Source organism: Prionailurus viverrinus, chromosome D3 (genome assembly GCF_022837055.1).
Source record: "Prionailurus viverrinus isolate Anna chromosome D3, UM_Priviv_1.0, whole genome shotgun sequence".
In the NCBI taxonomy this organism is placed as follows: Eukaryota; Metazoa; Chordata; class Mammalia; order Carnivora; family Felidae; genus Prionailurus; species Prionailurus viverrinus.
Window position 1 is genome coordinate 26,543,975 of NC_062572.1, and position 12,255 is coordinate 26,556,229.

The window sequence follows — 12,255 nt, forward strand, 5'->3', positions numbered from 1 at the left end:
ATGCCCAACCCCTGGTAAAGGGCTCGGGAGACACTGGCTAATAGTATTCCAAAAGCCAATGTCACTTCTTTTTGGCTTTTGCATAGTATACCAGAACGTGCTTAACCTTTATCCTGTTGATGGGCAACTGGGCTCTTTTCTGTATCTGCTCTCAAGCTGCATGTCAAATTGGAGGATGTGAGTTCCACCTGCCATGGTTCACAGCCATTATTGCTAAGAAATTGAGTGGTTACAAGGCAGAAAACATTAAGGGGAAGGTTTGTTTTGTCAGTATCGTGTTGATGTTCTACAATGAGAATGTGGCCACATACTGCTTGTAAAAAAGAAAGACAACAAAAGGTAGAGAAAGAAAGAAAAAAGGAAGAAAGCAGGGAGAAGGAAGAGGCAGAGAGGCTGGTAAATGCCGTGTCAAATACCAGGCACGAGATCTGGAATATACCAGGTGCTCCCAAAATGGTAGCAGTTACACTGTGTCGTCCATGCCACCGGCATCATCATGATCCCAGAATTGTTTGGGGTCTGATCAGTCCAACACAGTGAAAAGCACCTTCCAGATTCAACCGTTTGTGGAGTCAAAAGACTGGCAGTGTGTGTGCAGGTGTGTCCCTGGATGTAAATGTGTGTGAATGCATACGTATGTGCATATAGATGTACGTCTGTGTGTGTGCACATCTGAATATGTGTGTGTACGTGTCTGTGTGTACATCTGGTTGTGTAAGAGTGTGTGTCCTTACGTATGGGTGCACACCCATGTGTGTGTGTTGGGGGGTATGTATATGTGTGTGTGTTTCCTCTTTGGTAGACAAGATGCCCAATACAGGAGGCAATGAATAATGAATGTGAAACAGTTCTGAGCACTGCCCGTCCCTGTACACGCTCAGGAAGAGAGTGTTAACATTCATGTCCAGAATGAAAAGCCATCTTGATTGATCGCCCCCACACCTTCCCTTCTCCCTTTGCTTTGCTTAAATTCTCTAATTGTCAGCTCTGTCCGCACAAAGAGCAGTGGACCCCAGCAGCGTGTAACCCTCCCTGACCGAGTCAGCTGAGAGAGCCAAGCTTTCTGGCTGATGGAAGATCACCTCTCTTTAATTACCGTTTTTGAAAATTACATTTTGGATAAGAATCTCTGCAAAATGTACTCTGTTCCTTGAGAGTTTGGACCGGGGCCCTTGAACTACATCTCAAATCTTTCTTTACGAGCATCACTTATTTTCCAGGGAGATATGAAAGGCTCTCCACAGGCTGAGGCCCCCGCCCCTTCACAAGGTGGCCCTGGACTGCTCACACCGGGACGTTTTTGAGCCTTCCCCCAACAGTTCTTTCCCTTGCTAGCACACTTAAGCATCACAGCCACCTTTATCTGTTTCTTCTACCTACAGGTGTCTGCTCCCTTATTCCCTTATCTTGCTGCGTCCAGCCTACAGACAAGGTCAACTAACTGCTTTTGTTAGCACTGCACACAAAATCAGGGTAACAAGGCTCCGAGTGAAAGTCAAGAGTCGCTGGCTAAGATGAAGGATGTAGAACTTTAAGACCCTTGCTCTTATTGGCTGCTGGATGGACTGCAAGGGTCCTGGTGTCCAATTAGAAGAGCTGGATGAGGGGGCGCCTGGGTGGCTCAGTCGGTTGAGCGTCCGACTTCGGCTCAGCTCATGATCTCACAATTTGTGAGTTCGAGCCCCGTGTTGGGCTCTGTGCTGCCAGCTCAGAGCCTGGAGCCTGTTTCAGATTCTGCGTGTGTGTGTCTCTCTCTCTGCCCCTCCCCCTCTCACACTCTGTCTCTCTCTCTCAAAAATAAATAAACATTAGCAAAAAAATTTTTTTTTAAAAGAAGAGCTGGATCAGGCTAAACAAAAGCTCCAATCTGCTTCATTCATTCATTCACTCATTCATTCATGCATACATCCATCCCTCATGGGTTTGCAGAGCTCCAGCCAGGCATTGTTCTCAGCACACGGGCTCAGGGACGCCAGAAGCTTTCTGGGTATCTGAACCTTCCAGAGAGGTGAGCCGTGAATAGCTGAGATGTTGCTGAAATGATATGGGACCTTCCCTTAAGATATACCCAGTGGACACACAAGACTACATGCCAACACTCAGAAACACACATATACACACAGGTGTGTGTTTGCAAACATGCACACTCACACATAAGGCAGGGCATTTGGAGGGTCCTGAGGTGTGGTCACCGAGCATTTGGGGCATCCGGGTGGGTTGGAGCAGAACAGAGAGATCCCTCCTTACCTCATTATCACCTCCTCTATTTTAACTGAGCCTTTCAGGGCCAAGGAACCAGGGAGGGTGTCAGGTAAACCTAGGACCTTGACCCCACATCGCAGATGACTTTCTGGGCAGCTGGGATCTTTCTTTTTTTTACATGATTTTATTGAGATATAATTGACCTAATACAACATACAGGTTGAGGGTCCAATAATAACCGATATATTGCAAAATGAATGTCATCACCACACACAGTGATAATTTTTTTCTTGTGGTGAGAAAGTTTTTAAATTTTTTTTAATGTTTATTTATTTTTGAGAGAGAAAGACACACACACAGAGTGCAAGCAGGGGAGAGGCAGAGAGAGAGGGAGACACAAAATCCGAAGCAGGCTCCAGGCTCTGAGCTGTCAGCACAGAGCCCGACGTGGGGCTCAAGCTCACAAACAATGAGATTATGACCTGAGATGACGCTTAACCCACTGAGCCATTCAGGGACCCCATGATAAGAACTTCTGAGGTCTAGTCTCTTAGCAATTTTTAGATACAAAATACAGTCTTCTTCACTGGTTTTGAACTACATCTCAAATTTTTCTTTACGAGCATCACTTATTTTCTGGGAGAAATCGCCATGTTCTAAGGGTCGTATGTGCACCTCGTTTGATCCTGACTTTAATCCAATGAGGCAGATGCTTTCCCATTTTACAGGTGAGCAAACGGAGGCTACAGTCACCACGCTGTACGTGACATCCCCTGAACTTCTTTATTTTGTAACTGCAAGTTTGTACCTTTTGACCTCCTCACCTATTTCACTCACCCTCTAGCCCCCCACCTCTGCTCTCTATGAGTTCAGCTCCTTTTTTTAAAAAGATTCCGCATTAAGTGAGATGAGACAGTATTCGTCTTTTCGCTCTGACTTATTCCACTCAGCATAACGCCCTCAAGGTCCAAGCATGTTGCCACAGATGGCAGGACTTCTTTCTTTTTGGTGACAACAATATTCCATTGTGCGCAAACACATTTTCTGCATCAATTCATCGGCCAGTGGACACTCAGTTTGTTTCTGTGTCTTGCCTATCGTAAATAATGCTGCAGTCAGCATGGGGGTGCAGGTATCTTTTTGGGACAGTGATTCTGTTTTCTTTGGATAAGTGCGGTTGCAGAGCACAGGGTAGTTCTATTTTCAACTTTTTGAGGAACCTCCATACTGTTTTCCACAGTGGTTGCACCATTTTCCATTCCCAAGAACGGCGCCCGAGGGGCCCCTTTTCTCCACATCCTCCCCAACCCTTGTGTTTTCTCATATTTTTGAATCCAGCCATTCTGACAGGTGTGAGGTGACATCTCACTGTGGCTTTGGTTTGCATTTCCCTCATGATTAGTGGCGACGAGTGCCTTTCGTTGACCTTGCGGGCCTTGGTATGCCTTCTTTGGAAAAAAAGGTCTATTCGGATCCTCTGCTCGTTTTTGGTTCCCATTTCCTGCATGTGTCGCATTCATTTGCATCCCTAGCTGTCCTCTGAAAATGTTGCTTTTCTAATCAAAATTTCGATGGTTTTTTTCCAGTTTTCCTGAGATATAACTGGTGTATATCGCTGTGTGAGTTTAAACCATGCAGGCCTAACGGTTGGAACCACCTATGTTGTGAAATGATGGCCGTAGGAAGCTCGGTCGTCATCCACCATCTCATAGAGATACAATTAAAAAAAAAAGAAATTAAAAAGAGAGAAAAAAATTTCTCCTTGGGATGAGAACTCTTAGGCTTTGATCCTGTGACAATGATCCTGTGTGTCCCTCAGCGGTGTTTCTGCAGGTGTCAGGTCCTGAGTTCCATCCCTAGGATTTGTTCCTCCTGGAACCTCAGGTTTGTACCCTTTGACCTCCTCCCAAGTCCCCCTCCCCCACCCTCTCTGTTTTTCTTTCTCTTTATCAGATTGTTTGTGACCTGGAAAAAAAGCCCAACTCTTCCCCCAATCTGGGTCTTGGTTCCCCAACTTGAGAGCCAAAAGCACCTTTAACCTAAAACACTCTAACCTTCTGGTTCTAATAATATAACTGATCGTAATAATCTTACATCGAGAGCTCGCCACGTTCTAAGGGTCGTATGTGCACCTCGTTTGATCCTGACTTTACCAATGAGGCAGATGCTTTCCCGTTTTACAGGTGAGCAAACGGAGGCTACCTACGGGCAGTTAACTGGCTCCCCCAAGGTCGTGCAGCTAATTAGAGCTGGGACTCGGACCCAGGCTGGGTGCCCCAGAGTCCATGTCCCTAAGCACCTGAGTGCCTCTAACATCCGGTGATCTTCTGGAGTACCATGTTCTCAACCATTAATGCACTTCCCAGGGCCGTCGCTTGGGGAGCTCATGAGCAACATCTCAGAGCTCCTGGGGGAGTGTGGGACAGAGGCAAGGGGAGAGCCAGGGCTCCGAAGCCTTGGAACTCCCGGCAGGCTGGCACCCGAGATCCCCAGGCCCAATTCCCCTTCGCATTCATCTGGCACCGGCTGGCAAATGGGGATGCTGGCCAGTCCTGCCAGCTTGCCAGCTGGCCTGGAGCACCCAGTGGCTGGCACCTTGGCCACTTGGATGGGCTGCCGGCCCGCCTCCCACGGGCATGCAGCTGGCAGCCAGGAGCAGATGGGCCAGCCGGCCGGGCCGTTGGCTCTCCATTAAGCTGCCAGCTGGCTTTGCTGCGCCTGGTGCCTTGGCACCTCTGGGCTGGCATCAGTGGGCAGGAGGGCTGACATGCTGGCTTCCTATGGATGGGCAGCTGGCACAGGCAGCAGAGACAAGGGTTCCTCGGCCCCCTCCTGGCTGCCCCCTTAAATGTCCAGGGACCTTGGCCAATGGTGAACTGAAGCCAGAACCCACCTGCCATCATCCCAAAGAGTCTGCAAGCTTCCTCTCCCACATTTTCTATTATCTGTTGATTTTCACAGGCTCTGGCCACCCGGGGATGTGCCACATTCCTGCCCTCTGACTCCCGACATGGTCACCGCCTCCATCTGCTAGGGAGGAGGTTGCCCCAGTCCCCACCAGCTCCTCTCTGCCTCCCTTGGAGTCTGGCCACCTGTCCTGTTTCAGCTTGGCTACTTCAGAGGCTCAGATTCTGCAGCCGCCAGAGGACTGGACCCTGATGGGGCCAGGGTACCCATGAGATGCTATGTGAAAACCCAGAAGACATGGGTTCCAGCCCTGGCACATCCCCCCGTGTGTTGTGAGGATCTAGACACACATCTCTCCCTCTCTGGGCCTTGGTATTCCCATTATTTCTTTCTTGCCTCCCACTCCAAAGACAAGAGGCCAGAAGAGAGTTGAGTCTCCTTTTGGGGTCCCTAGATAAAACTTACTGGGTTCACAGCCCCTGATCTGATTCTATGCACAGTCTTGTGTGTTTGGATGGCGTTACGGATCGTGTTCCCCCAAAGGTGTTGAAGTCCTAACCCCAGGACCTGTGAATGGGATCATATTTGGAAATAGGATCTTTGCAGAAGACCAAGTTGGATGAGGTCATCCAACATGACTGCATCCTTACCAAAGGGGAAATTTGGACACAGAGATGGACACACATAATGGGGAGATGATGTCAAGACCCAGGGAGACCCTCTATGAGCCGAGGAACATTGAGCCACCAGAAGCCAGGAGAAGGCACAGGAACCAATTTTCCCTCATGGCCCTCAGAAGGAGCCATCCCTGCTGACGCCTTGATTTCAGACTTCCGGCCTCTGGAACTGTGAGACAATACATTTCTGTTGTTCGAATGCACCCAGTTTGTGGTCCTTTGTCATAGCAGCCCCAGGACACTACTATGAGTGGGGATAGAATTTCCTAGGAGGCTGGCCATACATTTCTTCCGGTTACCAATGGGGCTTCTGACCCACCCCACTCTATTCAGACCATTAAAGTCCTTTCCAATCCGGACATTCTAGAATTGTACATAATGAAGGGTACAGCACAGAGAAGCATGACAGCCAGGTTTGGCTCTCCAGGGGATGCTTTATTCAGGCAAACTGAATTCATTACCCATGATTTCAGATTTGAAGGAACTTAATCAAGACTAAAGGCCAGCTTCCTTTTAATATCCAGCTTTGGATGCAATAGCAGAAGACCTTGACTCAAACCGCCATCCCCCCCCACCCTCACCCGTTTTCTGGTTGAGAGACTGATTAAGCCTGTGGAGTTGCCAACAGGAAGGCAAATGAAAATATGCATCCAGCAACTTTAAAATCGAATACCTTCTTGTCCTGTCATTCCACTTCTTGGAATCTACTGGAAGCTCTGTGTCAAATTATAGAAAAAGTTTTATTTACAAAATGTTTGTGGAAGCAGTTGGTTTATACATTTGAAAAACAAAGAAGGAAACAGCTGTCCCTAAATGGAGTTCGGTGGTTTAGGATACTGTCAGCCACAGGGAATAGACACCTGACTTGGATCCCTGAAAGGCTCGGGATGTCCATAATCTCACCTCATGGTAAGCCCAGGGGGTGGGTGCACTGATGAGAAGCCTCTGGGGGTCTGCATCTGCTCTGATGTATCCTTCCCTGCATGCTGCCTTGGTCCCTGGGATGGCTTTCCTCATGGACACAAGATGGCTTCAGGGCTCCTGGCATCACTCCCAGATCCAGCCACCTCCAGAGTTAGAACAAGAGCATTGTCCTTGTAAGACTCAAGCAATCTTTCCCAGAGGACCTCCCCACCATCAAACTTTCCTTCATTTCCCTTCACTTGTGACTGAGTTGTCTCGGGTGCCCAGGTCTTACCCAACACCAAAAGGAGAAATGAGATGACCAAGATTGGCATGATCACTCAGCACCGGTCCGAGAGCTTTAAGACGGACTGGCTCCAGACAAGGATGGTGAACTTGGACTCTATCAGGAAGGGAAAGATAGGAGTCAGAGCAGAATGTCTGGTAAGCAATCAACAGGGAGACGATTAACCACAGGATGGTGTCTCAGGCACTAGTTAGTAGATTAGTAGCAATTAAAAAGTTAGAATTAATGTTAAAAAGGCAAAACCATAAAGAAACATGGATTCCAAGGCATGCATGACAAGAGTTGATATCATCAGTGGAGCATGCATTCTTGCAAATCAGTAAGACCAACACTCCCCTATGATTGGCAAACATGAATATGCAAATGAGATGTAAATATTCACTGGTTCCGGGAGAAAAAAAAATTGATATCACTGATGATCAATACACTCCGCCTGTAAACCTGGCCAGGTTTGTAGAAAATCACTGCTGAATTTGCAAGGAAACAGTCCCTCCAATGCATGGTTGGTGGGTTCACAAACTGGTGCTCTCTGTTGGCCTTGAGATTGTACCCATGTTATTGTTTTTAATTGAAGCAGAATTCGCATAATGTAAAATTAGGCCTTTTAAAGTGGGCAACGGGGTGGCATTTAGCACATGCACAGTGCTGCACATCTAGCTCCAAAGCATTTGCATCACCCCCAGAAGAAAACTCCACGCCCATTGAACATTCACTCCCCAACCCCCTTTCCCCCTAAGCCTTGACATCCACCAACCTCCTTTCTGTCTTTATGAATTTACCTATTCTGGATTTTCGTATACGTGGGAATCATGCAGTGTGTGACCTTTTGTGTCTGGCTTCTTTCACTTAGCTTCAAGTCTTCTGGGCTTCTCCGTGTCGCTGCATGTACCAATACCTCATTCCTTTTTATGGCTGCACAGTAGTCCAATGCATGAGCCTGCGTTTTGACCCCTCAACCTCACTTCTGGAAATTTACACCAAGAAAATTATCATGAAGTCGTGCAAAGAACAGCTACCGGGATCTTCCTAAAGATGTTATTTAAAATTTTTTTAATGTTTTGCTTATTTTTGAGAGAGAGAGAGAGAGGGAGAGTCAGAGAGAGAGAGAGAGTCAGAGTGTGAACGGGAGAGGGGCAGAGAGAGAGGGAGACATAGAATCCGAAGCAGGTTCCAGGCTCTAAGCTGTCAGCACAGAGCCCAATGCGGGGCTTGAACCCACGAACCACAAGATCATCACCTGAGCAGAAGTCAGACCCTCAACTGACTGAGCCACCCAGGCACCCCCTGAAGATGTTATTTGAGATAGTCACAAGATGAGCCTGGGGAAATTATTTATGATATATCTATACGATGGAATACTGTGAAATCATCATCCAATATATTGTGGCAGATTTTATAATACCAGAAAGTACTTATGGCATTTTGATAATTTTTTGAAAAGCAGATTATACAGCTGCATCCTTCACATGACCTCACTGTCACTCATTCTTTACGTGACATTTACATTCTTTACATTATTCACCCGTTCTACTACACTATTCTCATATTATCCACTCATATCTTTCCAGTCTTTACGTGACGTTTACATTATACACATTCGCTACTTATGGAGCGCCTACTGTATGCCAGGTGCTGTTCTGGGTGCTAAGTATAAAGCCATGAGTTAAATGGACAACAGTTACTGACCTCGGGTAGGTTTCCACGTTCTAGTGTATGTAAGTCTGGTGGGGGGAATGGATACGAGGTGGGGGGGTGGTCTCAGGGAGGAGGGGAGGAGCAGGTTCTAAGCACATGTGCTGAGGGTCTGGATGTGTACATGGAAAAAAAGTCTGGGTGGTGAATGACAAGTAATCTGTCTTTCTTTTTATGTGCCTGTAATGTCCACATTTCCTTCCATAAACATACGTGTTACTTTAAAATCAGGAAAAAGAAAGCAATCTTGGAAGTGGTAGGCTTATTAAGAACCAGCTACATCACATCAAAATGAATATAACAGACATTTAAATAAAACTGCAGAATTTAAATGCTATCACATCTACACTTACAATTGTATGTATATATATGTATGTGTGTGTGTGTATATATACATATATATATTTAAAAGCTGAGTAGAAACCCACTTCCTTTTGTATAGTGATTGGCACATAGTGGGTGTTCAATAAATACCTGTTGGATGAATAGTCTATTTTTCCTTTTACTTCTTTTTTTTTTTTTTTTGTATTTCCCTGTTTTCCTCAGGAGCGTGCAGTTCCTTTCTTTGTGAAACAAAACATCATTTTCTTAAAAAGAATTAGGCGTGTGATACATTTACAAGGTAAATAAATGGTAACGTAAAGCGCTAAATGGAACACTGTCTCGCAGAGTGACTTCAACTTCATAGTAGGCCTTCTAGAAAGGTTTGCTCCTTCTTTTCTCCCTGGAGTGCCTTAAAAAGGATCCTATTTACAAGAGAAAATTGATTCCCACATAACTGTTTTTCTCCCGCACATCTGTGATATAAATCAGAGCCTTCCTGAAAAGCATCTTCCAAGCTCATAAACTCTCAGAACTGGGAAGGACCTTGAAGATTCCCCTCCCTGCCCTTCTTCCCCGCAGTCCCAGTTTACAGATGAGGAAGCTGAGGGCCAGAGAGGGGAATGACCCTGCCCGAAGGCCGCCAAGGGGGCCAGTGACAGAGCAAGAAACGGGTACGATCTTGGTCTCCTGGGGCCTCCATAACCAAATGCCACAGTCTGGGTGACTTACATGACGGAAATTTATTTCCCTGCAGTTCTTGAGGCTGGAAGTCCAAGATCAAGGTGTTGGCGGGGCTGACTTCTGGTGAGAGCTCTCTTCCTGGCTTGCTCACTGTGTCCTCAGGGGGCCTTTCCTCTGTGTGTGTGGAGAGAGAGCCAACCCTCAGGTGACTCCTGTTCTTCTTATAAGACACCATATAAGAGTCCATGAGGACCCCACTGAACCTTAATGACCTTTTTGAAGGCCCCTTCTCCAAATATACAGTCACTTTGGGGCTTGGGGCTTCGGTATAGGGATTTCGTGAGGGTACATAATTCAGCCCATAACAGGGACCCATGCTTCACCCCCCTGAGTTCAGTCCTTTCTACCATGTCCGGCTACCCCCACCACTTTGAGCAAGAAGGATTCTCAAGATCTCACGAAACTTTATGCTCCACGGAAAGGAGGGGGTTGTCTGTTGGGAGGGTTTGCCTTGCCTACTCAAATCCACACCTCCACTGGAGCCTGCCTTCATCCTTGCAAAGAGCCAGACTCCAGCTTCTAGAAGAAAAACTCTAGCAGTTGGGTTTCCCAATAGACCCAAGCACACTAGTGCATTCTAGATTTCCTGAGCTCCCCCGACCCCCCGGGCCAGCTCCTGCACTGGGCTGCAGGGCACAGAAGCAAGCACCACTCGTCCTTCCTGGATCCAGATGCCAGTGGAAAAGAAAGACACACACAGGTGACGCAAACAGTAGACATGATGCAACAAAGACCCGAGTCCTGGGGAGGCCAGTCTCAGGAGAGGCACTGATGTTGTTCCGGGAAAACCTGGACAGATGCTTCTGTGAAGGCACTGACTTTGGGTCCATGTTCTTGAGGCTCAGACACCTACACCAGCATCCAGGGACGGGACTCACTGAGGCCCAGGAAGCAGTGAGCTTGTGTGCAAAATGGTGGAAATGTGTGCTTTCTCCTTGGGAGATGGGGGGCAATTTGTCATCCGATTGTCCAAAGGGATTTGAAGTCCCTCTTCCCTTGAGAGTTGAAGAACCCTTGTGTGGATGAGAAGGCATTTCTAGCTGCAGAAGTTGGAGAAAGGCAAGCGCAAGCTTAGACACAGCAATTGCAAATGCAAGAGGATGTAAACGTGTGGGGCACATTGGAAGAAGAGAGTTCCTGAGGGAGGGGCATGGAGGTTGGCGAGAAGCAGGACAGCAGACAGGGCCCACCTCTTAAACACCTAGCTCCTTTTGGTCTGGTAGATGCATCAGGAAAAATCACTGATGCTCAAGGTTGCCCTTCTCTTGAGTGCAGTTAGCTCTTTTGCAATCTACCTTCTACTCCAAACCCCAGGTAACCCAAGCGTTCCTAGAGCTCTGTGGCCCGAGGGACCAAGGGCATTCCCTGGACAGCGGGCTGGAAACCCAGCATCTCAGATCTCACCCCAGACCTGCTAAATCCCAATCTGCATGCTACCAAGATCCCCAGGGGCAGGGCCATGTTTGACAAGCGCTGTCCTGGAAAATCCCTGTTGTTCAGAAAGGCCACCCTGATGGCTCCCCCGGCCCGGGGTTAGATCCCACGGGCACCACCAGTGAGGAAGCCGGCATGGGGGTGTGGGGACATGGACTGGCCAGAGTCCCAGGGCTGATGGATCCTGGCCACACCAGTTTGTTCCCCACCCTGGGTTGCCTTCCACGTAACCTCGAGACTAGAGCCAGCTGAGTAGAGTCAGCTCTGACCGCCTGCCCCCTGCCCCTCCCCAGAGCCCTGCCAGGACGCCCAAGGGGGGGGCAGTCCACGCCCTCCATCTCTCCCACCCACCCCCTGCATCCTCCCAACTCCCCGGTCATGTATAAAACATTCCCAGAAACCACTTACTCCTCATGCATTTTCCATGAAGCCGGGCCCAAGTTAAAACATATAAACATAAAAATATCAAGAAGCACTTTTTTAAAAAAGGACATGTTTCATAAAATACCAAGAGACCCATTTCCACGCTTGCCCTCCTCCCCGGGCCGCCTCCCAGGGTCGCTTTCCACTCCCTCCTCCTCTTGCCAGCCCTTCTGTCCTCTGGAAGCATTACCCCTTCCTGCCCAGCTCCTGCCTCCTCCCCCCTCACCTCCGTTCTTCCTTCCATTTCTCTTCCCTGTCTTCTTCCACTCTCTCTTCTCCCCTCTCTGCACCTGCACCTTTTCCCTCCCCCCCCCCCCACTTCGCCTCTCCCTCCAGGTCTCTCTCTGGCTGGCTTTCCACCCCTATTTTGCGGCTTCTTCCTGCCTCTGTTTCCCTCTTTCTCTCCCTCTTGATCTCCCGGGTTCTCTTTCTCTGCATCGCTGACCTGGAATCTTCTGTTTTTTCCCTGCTTACTGTCGGCCAGGGTGTCCACTTGTCCCACACCCATGAAAACAGGTCGGATTAAAAGGAAAATCAACATGGGGTGCCTGGGTGGCTCAGTCGGTTGAGCCTCCGACTTCGGCTCAGGTCAGGATCTCACAGCTCGTGAGTTCAAGCCCCACATCGGGCTCTGCGCTGACAGCT